The sequence below is a fragment of the Trachypithecus francoisi genome, unplaced genomic scaffold (assembly GCF_009764315.1).
Source record: "Trachypithecus francoisi isolate TF-2019V2 unplaced genomic scaffold, Tfra_2.0 Lachesis_group3, whole genome shotgun sequence".
In the NCBI taxonomy this organism is placed as follows: Eukaryota; Metazoa; Chordata; class Mammalia; order Primates; family Cercopithecidae; genus Trachypithecus; species Trachypithecus francoisi.
In genome coordinates, this window is record NW_022681468.1 from 82,690,215 (window position 1) to 82,702,373 (window position 12,159).

At 44.6% G+C, this 12,159-nt stretch overlaps 1 long non-coding RNA gene across 2 annotated transcripts in view; it reads right to left on the bottom strand.

Annotated features, from left to right (window-relative positions):
• The window catches only part of LOC117069956, a 48,827-nt gene that overhangs the window by 23,430 nt on the left and 13,238 nt on the right, over positions 1-12,159 (bottom strand). The window contains exons 2-3 of one of the 2 annotated variants that reach the window (XR_004431734.1): positions 579-649; positions 120-237 (exon numbers count right to left, since the gene is read on the bottom strand). This is a non-coding gene — a long non-coding RNA (uncharacterized LOC117069956). Of the gene's footprint in view, positions 1-119; positions 238-578; positions 1,245-12,159 lie in introns of those variants that run through there. The other variant, XR_004431735.1, reaches the window with a different exon arrangement.

The window sequence follows — 12,159 nt, forward strand, 5'->3', positions numbered from 1 at the left end:
ACATACAGCACACGCTTATGCGTACACGTACAAGTGCGCACATACACATACACACACACACGGCCCCATGAGTGCCAGGCAGCGGTGGCAGACACACAGCAATGCACAGTGACTGGTACCCGAGGAGGCAGCCGGATTCAGCACCTGATCCAGCACCCATTTGGGATTGGGTGGGTAGGCGGGCGGGCGGAGGGGTGATGGAGGCAGACGATGGCCCTAGGTTGGCAGCCGATGGAGCTGGGAGAATGGAGGGAACAGATGCTCTTTGCCCAGCCTCCCTCCCTCTCTCTCCCCGAGATCAGTGCCAAGCTGGGGGGATGGGGAGAGGGGAGGATGGGGGAAGGGTGGCATTTGGAGAGCTGGCAGGCGGAGGGAGCTGGGTCCGCCCAGGCTGGGCAGTGCCGGCACTGGCTGCCGCCTCTCCACTCTGCCATCTGTCTCGCTTCTCTCCCCACCCACTTTCCCTCTTTCTCTCTCTCTCCTTCACCCACAGCAAAACGAAAAGAGGAAAACAGGGTCCTCATTCCGCCCACCCCCAACCTCTCCCAGACCCCCCTCTTTTCCTCCCCACAACTCACCACACCATACCACCACCAAGCCATCTGTGCTCTCCTCCTGGCTCAGTCACCTTCTTTCACTCGCCTTCGCCCTCACACCAGAACGGGTGCAATTTTAAAAATATATATATATATATTCATATATACATATATACATACATATATACATACATGCATATATGCATATACACACACACACACATACATATTTTAGAGCAACTTAAAATAAAAACTCTTTTCTTTGGGAATGTCCTATCCTTCTGAGTCTGGGTCCTCGGTACCAATATTTATGGCAGGCAGAGGGAGGGGACCCCATCCTCAGCTGGTGCCCATGAATCCCATGCCAGGGAGGAGGGGTGGCTGGGGTGGGGTGGGGGTGGGGTGAGGTGGGTATCGGGAGAGCTCTCTTCTCTCTGCGCCTGTGGTTGTTTCTTTTTTTTCTCTTCTTCTACTTCCGGAGCAGATTCAAATAGATCTAGAGCCTTCCCCACCCCCAGCCCCACAGCCCCAGTTCCCAGGGCCCCTGTGCCCTTCCCTGCTTGCTTTTGATTCCTCGATCACCCTTTCCTTTTTGTGTGTGTGTGTATATACGTGTGCGTGCGCGCAAGTGTGTTTGCATCCATGGCGGTGGGCACTGTGCCAGCCACCGCACAGCCATCTGCGATGCCTTCTGCAGCCTCTGCCATTTCTCCCTGTCACCTCCAGCTCCCAACCCCCTGCACCCCAGCTCCCCAGCCCCCAGTCCCCAATCATTAATTAGCTACTGAATTAATTAAATCGTGGATGCTAATTAACATTCCTACAGGGCAGGCTGCCAGGCTGGGGGTGCAGAGGGGATGTGAAGAGAAGTAGAGATTGGGATGGGGGAGGAGGAAGGAGAGCCGGTCTTCTTAGAAGAACAGCGGAGAGGGAAAGAGAACCCAAAAGAAGGATGAAGGAGGAAGAGAGTTGACTGGTGATGGACAGGTTGGGGTAGGGGGAGGAAGAGAATAAGCATGGAAAATGAGGTGTAAAACTGAGATCCAAGTGAGCACCACTGAACCTTCTTACCCAAATTAAGACTTAGCCAGTTCCTTGTCTTCAAGCTCATTTCCCCACCCCAGCCTAGAAGAATATTCCTCAGGCGGCTGACTCCAACAGTTGCTTCTCCAATAGAAAACCAACTCCAAACCAGGGAGTCAACAGCTACTATTTGCCAATCCAGCCACACTGACCCTCAGAGCAGGTCACCAAGGGAACGTTCTGGGCTCAGAGGTGCCCCTGTTGACTTGCCCTTGTCTACCTCTCTGTCAAGGGGAAGGGGTATTCTAGGAACATCTGCTGCAGGGAGACATGGGAGATCAATATAGGGAAATGTGAGGGTATCAATTCCATGGGAATTATTAACAGCAGAGAATCGCTGGCACTGCCTGTAAGACTGCCTTAGGAAGACCACAACATAACACTGCCTGCCTTTGGAGCTCCAGAGTAGGAAAAGTGTGTACTCTTACCCAACTCAAAAGTCAGGAATTTAGGAATAAGTGAGTAAGGGCTATCTAACTTTGAGTTGTTATTTTTTTAAAAAGAGACAGATGCCAGTATAGTGAAACTTCTTCCTGGTTGTGCTCTGTGCAACACTGATCTGATGAAATGCTCCTCAAGAAAAAAAGGACCCTCCAACCAAATTAGTTTGAGAAACACTGCATATTCCCTCTTTTAAGAGATTCACAATGTATGCTGGTATGTTAAAGACTCTGAGGAGTTGGTTAAAAAACCCAAATGGTTGACCATATTTAACCCACTAACTCTCAAACTTACTTGGCCATAGAGACCTTAATATTTAAGTTTTATTTATTGGCCAGGCGCGGTGGCTCAAGCCTGTAATCCCAGCACTTTGGGAGGCCAAGACGGGTGGATCACAAGGTCAGGAGATCGAGACCATCCTGGCTAACACGGTGAAACCCCGTCTCTACTAAAAATACAAAAACTAGCCGGGCAAGGTGGCGGGCGCCTGTAGTCTCAGCTACTCGGGAGGCTGAGGCAGGAGAATGGCGTAAACCCGGGAGGCGGAGCTTGCAGTGAGCTGAGATCCGGCCACTGCACTCTAGCCTGGGCGAAAGAGCGAGACTCCGCCTCAAAAAAAACAAACAAAAAAAAAAAGTTTTATTTATTTATTTATTTTGAGATAGGCTCTTGCTTTGTCACTCAGGCTGGAGTGCAGCGGCATGATCACAGCTCACTGCAGCTTCCAACTCTTGGGCTCAAGGAATCTGCCCACCTCAGCCTCCCAAGTAGCTGAGACTACAGTTATGTACCACCATGTCCAGCTAACTTTTAATTTTAAATTTTAAATTTTAAATTTTATTCCCACGGAAGCAGTGTTCTGCTTTGGGGAAAGCCCTATCAAGTAACTAGGGCTGGTTCTGACCTGGAAGCTGGCAGATGGATAAGCCGGCCCCACCCAGGTCAGCAACATCCTAACAGTCCATGAACAAAGGGACAGCAGTGAGGCTGTCTTTCTAATGTAGGAGTAACACAGGAAAGTACCAAACCAGGTCATGGGGTGCGGAAATTACATCACAGACCTATACCCTTTGCCTTCACCCCATCTTTGGAACTCTGCAGCATCTACCTTCCCCTGGAAAGTCTATTTTGTATCCCTGTAGGGGTAGGGGATGGGAGAAGGAGTTTGTGTTTCTCAAAATCTCCCCTAAGTGTTCCTGATATCTTGGATTCAGAACTTCAGTGCTAAGCCATCTCTGCTCTCTCTCCTAAAACATCCTTCACTATAGACCATTGGCATCAACTCAAAGCTTCTATTCCCATTACCTCCTCAATCCCATTCTGGTCCAGAAACTACAAATGTCTCCTTGGACATCTCCTGCTGCATCCGTAGCAACCTTTCCTTTTCCTGTCCTCACTTAGGCATCTGGAGTCCCTGAGGTCACTTAACCTCTCTATCAGAGTCCTCAAGAGAGGACTGAAACCTGCAGGGACACATGACTCACCTTAATTTTTAATTTTATTCCCACAGAAGCAGGTTCCACTTTGGGGAAAGCTTGTCAAGTGACCAGGGGTGGTTCTCTAGCTCCTTGAGCTTCAGAACATCTACCCTCATGATGACTGGCCTCCCCCTGCCATAATGAGCCCAGCTTCCCTTGCATGGCCCTTTGTGGAGCTGAAGAACAATGGTAATAGATGGTGACCAACTCATTTTAATAAGAATATTATATATATTTTTTCACTTTCTGGGTCCTATTGTTGGTCCCATCCTACTTCATACCCATGCTCCCAGTGTACAACCCCCCAACAACTTAACAAGAGTGATGACTCTTCACAAGAAAACTCACCATACCATTTCAAATACAGAACAGCTTTAAAATACAATTTTGATGTGCCAAAGAGATCTACATTCATATTTCCAGGTGATAAGGTCCCTCCAAACTCTGAAAGTCTATGAATGTGCCATCTGACCCTATCTCCTCCTTCCCTCTCCAAAGCCTCCTGTAGAAGTCCCAGGCTCCTGACAGCCCTATGGCACAGGGCTGACAGAGCCATTTTAGAGTGTGACTCACTGTCCCACCTGCTGATTACTCCTCTAGCTGAGGAACCATAGGATAAAGGGGGACAAAGTGAAGTCACTCACCTAATCAGAGTATAGAGGCAAAACCTCAATGTTCTCAGAGGACACATTTTTTTAAAAGAAAGCATTTCAGGGCTGCTTTTATCATTAGGTGATATCTTTGCTAAATTATCCTCTCAGTGGTCAGTGAGAGAGGCCAATATTCAGTATGCCAGGGTTGTAGATTCCATCCTGGTTCACTTTCCCTTCTAGAGCCTGTTTTATCTCTCCAACACCCAGATACTGAGCGGTTGTCAGTAGCACAGGCACTCCAGAGCTGCAATATAAATGATGATTATTATATTATCAAATAACATTGCCAAGCCTGGCTGGCTCCCTACAACAGTGGTGGTAGAGGTGAGCTACAAAATTCAGTATTGATAAACTGTATATTGTCTTCTGGAACCATCATTCTGCCTGAGAGCCACTCTCCAAGTCTCCTACCATTAGCAGCAAAGAAGCGGGCGAGACTACCTTGGGGGATTGGGAGGCTATGCAGGGAGAAAAACAGAAGGCCAGGAAACCTTGAGGAAGATGAAAAGTCCTCAGCATCCACCACTTCCACATACCCCCTGCAACCCGAACCAGCTTACTCCAACCTTTCAACCTAGATATGCTCCGCACCTAGGGCCACTGCACTAGCTGTCCTCTGTACCTGGTGTGCATGTCCGTGGATAACCGGGTGGCAAGCTCCCTGTCCTCCACCTACTCTTTGCTCACTGAGGCCTAGCCTGACAACTCTATTTTTTTTTTTTTGAGACAGAGTTTTACTCTTGTTGCCCAGGCTGGAGTGCAATGGCACGATCTCAGCTCACCATAACCTCCCAAAGTGCTGGGATTACAGTAATGGTAAGGTTTATTCTTCAGATAGATTACTTTGGCAGCTAATTGAAGAACAGATTTGAATAGGAATAATACCAGAGGCAGGGGTAAGAGGAGGTTGTGGCTGGTTCAGGTTAGATGTAATTAGAAACTAAACAAAAACATGGGTAATAGGTAATAGAAAGTAATATTAGCTTTCCTTAACTGATGGTATATAGGGACAAGTGGAGGAAAAAATCCAGAGTGATGCTCAGACTATGTGCTTAGGTGATCAGGAAGATACTGGAACCACCAACTGGAAAGTGACTAAAAGAAGTAGATGCTGGGAGCTAAGCTATGATGACACAAAGGCATAACAATGATACAACAGACTTTGGGGACATGGGGGAAAGGGTGGGAGGGGTGTGAGGGATAAAAGATTACACACACAATGGGTACAGTGCACACTGCTCAGGTGATGGATGCACCAAAATCTCAGAAATCACCACTAAAGAACTTATTCATGTAACCAAATACCACCTGTTCCCCAAAAACCTATTGAAATTAAAAAACTATATTTTTTAATCAAAAATTTCTGCTCTGCCAAAAAAAAAAAAAAGTGTATGTGTTTGTGTACACATACAGACAAACACATGTATATATATCAAGAGAATGAAAACACAAGGAACAGACTGGGAGAGAATATTTGCAAATGACACATCTGATAAGGTCTATTTTCCAAAACATACAAAGAACACATAAAACTCAATGATAAGAAAACAAATAACCCAATTTAAAAATAGGCCAAAGATATGAACAGATATCTTACCAAATAAGATACACAGATGGCAGGCTGGGCACGGTGGCTCATGTCTGTAATCCCAGCACTTTGGGAGGCCAAGTGGGTCACCTGAGGTCAAGAGTTCAAGACCAATGTGGTGAAACCCTGTCTCTATTAAAAATACAAAAAATTAGCTGGGCATGGTGGCAGGCACCTGTAATCCCAGCTACTCAGGAGGCCAAGGCAGGAGAATCGCTTGAACCTGGGAGGTGGAGGTTGCAGTGAGCCGAGATTGTGCCATTGCACTCCAGCCTGGGCAACAAGAGCGAAACTCCATCTAAAAAAAAAAAAAAAAAAAGATACACAGATGGCAAGTAAGTGTATAAAAAAAAGTTCAACATATATGTCATTAGAGAACTGGAAATAAAAATAACAATGAGATACTACACATATCCTTAGAATGGCTAAAAACAAAATGCAGTATCAACTGCTGTTGAGGATGCAGAGTAACAGGAACACTCATTCAATGCTGATGGGAATGAAAAGTGATACACCCACTTTGGAAGACAGTTCAGCAGTTTCTTAAAAAAAATGAACATACTTTTTTTTTTTTTTGGACATGGAATCTCGCTCTGGTGCCCAGGCTGGAGGGCAGTGGCGCCATCTTGGCTCACTGCAACCTCTGTCTCCCAGGTTCAAGCAATTCTCCTGCCTCAGCCTCCCGAGTAGCTGGGAACTCGGGACTACAGGCACCTGCCACCACGCCAAGCCAATTTTTTGTATTTTTCATAGAGACAGGGTTTCACTGTGTTAGCCAGGATGGTCTCGAACTCCTTAACTTGTGATCCGCCCATCTTGGCTTCCCAAAGTGCTGAGATTACAGGCGTGAGCCACTGTGCCCGACCGAACATACTTTTACCATACAATTCAGCAACTGTGCTCCTTGATATTTACCCAAAAAAGTTAAAAACTTATAAGCACACAAAAAACTGAAAATGGATATTTATAGAAGATTTATTCACAATTGCCAAAAATTGGAAGCAACCAAGATATACTTCAGTAAGTGACTAAACAAACTGTGGTACATGGAATAGTATTTAGTGCTAAAAATAAATGAGGTATCAAGCCATAAAAAGACATGGAGAAAACTTAAATGCATGTCATTAAGTGAAAAATGCCATTCTGAAAAGGCTACACAACTGTATGATTCCAACCAAATGACATTCTGGAAAAGGTAGAATTATGGAGATAGTAAAAGATCAGTGGTTGCTAGGGGTCAGTGGGATGGGAGAGATGAAGAGACAGAGCACAGAGGACTTTTAGGTCAGTGAAACTATTCTATATGATACTATAATGGTGAATACATGTCAGTATACATTTGGCAAAATTCATAGACTGTACAACACGAAGAGCAAATCCTACTGTAAACTATGCACTTAAGGTGATGATGGGTTAATATAGGTTTGTCAGTTGTAACAAATGTACCACTGTGAGACTGGGCATGGTGGCTCACACCTGTAATCCCAGCACTTTAGAAGACTAAGATGGGAAGATTTTTTAAGCTCAGGAGTTCAAGACCAGCCTGGGCAATCTAGTGAGACCCCATCTCTAAAAAAACAAAAAACAAAACAAACCCAAAAAACAACAACAACAAAACTCCCAAATGTACCACTGAGGTGGGGGGATGTTGATAATGGGGGAGGTTGTACATGTGTGGACACGGGTTACAATGGACATGGGAACTCTGTAATTTTCAGTCAACTTTTCTGTGAACCAAAAATTTCTCTAAAAATAAAGTTTATTTAAGAAAAAAAAGAAGTAAACGTGGTGGAGAAATGATGTAGTGGCTTTAGAAATGTTAAGCTAAGGTTGGGCACGATGGCTCACACCTGTAATCCCAACACTTTGGGAGGTCGAGGTTAGAGGATTTCTTGAGGCCAGGAGTTCGAGGCTAGAGAGGGCAACACAGTGAGATGCTGTCTCTACAAAAAATTTAAAAAGAAAGAAAGAAAGAAAAAGAGCCAAAGCAGTCACACAAGAGAAAGGAATAAAGGGCATCCAAATCGGTAAAGAGGAAGTCAAATTGTCACTGTTCACTGATGATATGATTGTATACCTAGAAAACCCTAAAGACTCATCCAAAAAGCTCCTAGATCTGATAAATGAATTCAGTAAAGTTTCAGCATACAAAATCAATGTACACAAATCAGTAGTATTGCTATACACCAAGAGCAACCAAGCTAAGAATCAAATCAAGAACTCAGCCCCTTTTACAATAGCTGCAAAAAATAAAATACTTAGGAATATACCTAATCAAGGAGGTGAAAGACCCCTCCAAGGACAACTACAAAATGCTGCTAAAAGAAATCATAGGTAACACAAACAAGTGGAAACACATCCCATGCTCATGGATGAGTAGAATCAATATTGTGAAAATGACCGTACTGCCAAAAGCAATCTAAAAATTCAATGCAATTCCTATCAAAATACCATCATCAGCCGGGCACAGTGGCTCACACCTGTAATTCCAGCACTTCAGGAGGCCAAGGTGGACGGATCACTTAATGCCAGGAGCTCCAGGTCAGCCTGGCCAATATGGTGAAACCCAATCTCTACTAAAAAGAAAATACAAAAATTAGCCGGGTATGGTGGCACATGCCTGTAATCCCAGCTACTGAAGAGGTTGAGGCATGAGAATTGCTTGAGCCTGGGAGGCAGAGGTTGCAGTGAGCTGAGATCAAGCTATTGCACTCTAGCCTGGGCCACAGAGTGAAACTCCGTCTCAAAAAGAAAAAAAAAAAAAAAAAAGGCCGGGCACAGTGTTTCACACCTGTAATCCCAACACTTCGGGAGGCCAAGGCAGGCGTATCACCTGAGGTCAGGAGTTCAAGACCAGCCTGACCAACATGGTGAAACCCTGTCTCTACTAAAAATACAAAATTAGCCAGGCATGGTGGTGGGCGCCTGTAGTCCCAGCTACTCGGGAGGCTCAGGCAGGAGAATCACTTGAACCCAGAAAGTGGAGGTTGCAGTGAGCTGAGATTGCACCATTGCACTCCAGCCTGGGTGACAGAGCAAGACTCAGTCTCAAAAAAAAAAAAAAAAAAAAAAAGAAATAGAAAAGAAAGAAAGAAAAACAAAAAAACAGAATACCATAATCATTCTTCACAGAACTAGAAAAAACAATCCTAAAACTCATATGGAACCAAAAAAAAGCCTCCATAGCCAAAGCAAGACTAAGCAAAAAGAACAAATCTGGAGGCATCACATTCCCGACTTCAAACTGTACAAGGTTATAGTAACCAAAACAACATGGTACTGGTATAAAAGTAGGCACATAGCCCAATGGAACATAATAGAGGACCAAGAAATAAAGTCAAATACTTACAGCCAACTGATCTTCAACAAAGCAAACAAAAACACAAAGTGGGGAAAAGACACCCTTTTCAACAAATGGTGTGGGGATACTTGGCAAGGTACATGTAGAATAATGAAACCAGATCTTCATCTTTCACCTTTACAAAATTCAACTCAAGATGGATCAAAGACCTAAATCTAAGCCCTAAAACCATACAAATGTTAGAAGATAACATCAGAAACACTTCCAGACATTGGCTTAGGCAAAGAGTTCATGATCAAGAACCCAAAAGCAAATGCAACAAAAACAAAGATAAATAGATGGGACTTAATTAAAAAGGTTCTGCACAGCAAAAGAAATAATCAGCAGAGTAAACAGACAACCCACAGAGTGTGAGAAAATTTTTGCAAACTATATATCAACAAAGAACTAATATCCAGAATCTACAAGGAACTCAAACAAATCAACAAGAAAAAAACAAATAATCCCACTAAAAAGTGGGCTAAGGACATGAATAGATAATTCCCAAAAGAAGATACACAAATCACCAAACATATGAAAAAATGCTCAACATCACTAATTATCAGGGAAATGCAAATCAAAACCACAATGCAATACCACCTTATTCCTGCAACAATGGCCATAATTTTTTTTTTTTTTTTTTTTTTTTTGAGACGGAGTCTCGCTCTGTCGCCCGGGCTGGAGTGCAGTGGCCGGATCTCAGCTCACTGCAAGCTCCGCCTCCCGGGTTCACGCCATTCTCCTGCCTCAGCCTCCGGAGTAGCTGGGACTACAGGCGCCCGCCACCGCGCCCGGCTAGTTTTTTGTATTTTTTTAGTAGAGACGGGGTTTCACCGTGTTAGCCAGGATGGTCTCGATCTCCTGACCTCGTGATCCGCCCGTCTCGGCCTCCCAAAGTGCTGGGATTACAGGCTTGAGCCACCGCGCCCGGCCAACAATGGCCATAATTTTTTTTTTTTTTTTTTTTTTTTTGAGACGGAGTCTCGCTCTGTCGCCCGGGCTGGAGTGCAGTGGCCGGATCTCAGCTCACTGCAAGCTCCGCCTCCCGGGTTCACGCCATTCTCCTGCCTCAGCCTCCGGAGTAGCTGGGACTACAGGCGCCCGCCACCGCGCCCGGCTAGTTTTTTGTATTTTTTTAGTAGAGACGGGGTTTCACCGTGTTAGCCAGGATGGTCTCGATCTCCTGACCTCGTGATCCGCCCGTCTCGGCCTCCCAAAGTGCTGGGATTACAGGCTTGAGCCACCGCGCCCGGCCAACAATGGCCATAATTTAAAAAATCAAAATATAATAGATGTTGGCGTGGATGCAGTAAAAAGGAAACACTTTTACACTGCTGATGGGAATGTGAACTAGTACAACCACTATGGGAAACAGTGTGGAGATTCCTTAAAGCATTAAAAGTAGATCTACCATTAGATCCAGCAATCCCACTATTGGGTATCTACCCAAAGGAAAATAAGTAATTATATGAAAAAGACACTTGCACATGCGTGTTTATAGCAGCACAATTTGCAATTGCAAAAATACAGAACCAGCCCAAATGCCCATCAATCAATCAATGAGTGGACAAAGAAAATGTGGTGTATATATACCATGGAATACTACTCAGCCATAAAAAGGAACCAAATAATGGCATTTGCAGCAACCTGGATGGAGTTGGAGACCATTATTCTAAGTGAAGTAACTCAGGAATGGAAAACAAAACATTGTATATTCTCACTTGTAAGTGGGAGCTAAACTATAAGGAATCAAAGATATAAGAATGATACAATGGCCCTTGGGGACTTGAGGGGAAGGGTTGCGGGGTGTGAGTGATAAAAGACTACACACTGGTTGCAGTGTACACTGCTCGGTGATAGGTGCACCAAAATCATAGAAATCACCACTAAAGAACTTAATCATGTAACCAAATACCACCTATTCCCCAAAAACTACGGAAATACAAAAAAAAAAATTATTAAACTAAAGTTTGTTTAGATCATCCAGGTGAAAGTACCCATCAAATAATGAATACAGGAGTTAGAAGCTGAAGATAGAGACTTAGGAATTACCAGGAAATTGATGTAGTTGAAACCATGGGAGTGAATGGCATGACTCAGTGAGAAAATGCTGTGTGAGAAGCAGAGAGGAGGACAGACTCTTAAGATGTCTAAGGGGTGAGAGAAGGCTCTGAAGCCAAAGAGACCAAGAAGGAAAAGGGAGATACAAAGACCAATGGGAGTGTATATCACAGAAACAAAGGCAGAAAAGTTTCAAGAAGAAAAGTTCAACAGGTCAAATGGTGAGGTCCACCGGGTTCGGGCAAAGCCAAAGATCTTGTGGCCATGCTAATCTGTCCCATTCAGGCTATTGCCATGGGACACTGCTTAGGACTGCTTTGTTTGATGATTCCCATTTTAATGCCACTGAATAAGAAAAACTATTTATTTATTTATTTATTTAATTTTTTTGAGACGGAGTCTTGCTCTGTCGCCCAAGCTGGGGTGTAGTGGCAGGATCTCCGCTCACTGCAAGCTCCGCCTCCCGGGTTCACGCCATTCTCCTGCCTCAGCCTCCCGAGTAGCTGGGACTACAGGCACTCACCATCATGCCCAGCTAATTTTTTGCATTTTTAGTAGAAATGGGGTTTCACCATGTTAGCCAGGATGGTCTTGATCTCCTGACCTTGTGATCCACCCGCCTCAGCCTCCCAGAGTGCTGGGATTGCAGGCGTGAGCCATGGCACCTGGCCAAGAAAAACTATTTATAGTCTCATGCTGAAGCTCAGCAAAGAAGCATGCCAGGACAGCAACAGCAGTACTCCAAGGGGGCAGCTAGAGGACCAAGATCCACATCTGAGAAAGGAGCTCATATAATAAATCTGGAACCCTGGAAAATGTTTTCACTATCTAAGGAAAAATCCGCAAAGCCTCCGTTTCCTCATCTGTAAGATGGTTGTAAAATGCCCCAGTGATTGTAAAGATTAAATGAGCTCGTTTTCCTAAGGAAAATCCCTTATCCTGTGGTTGGCATTTAGGAGTCACCCAATAAATGCTAACA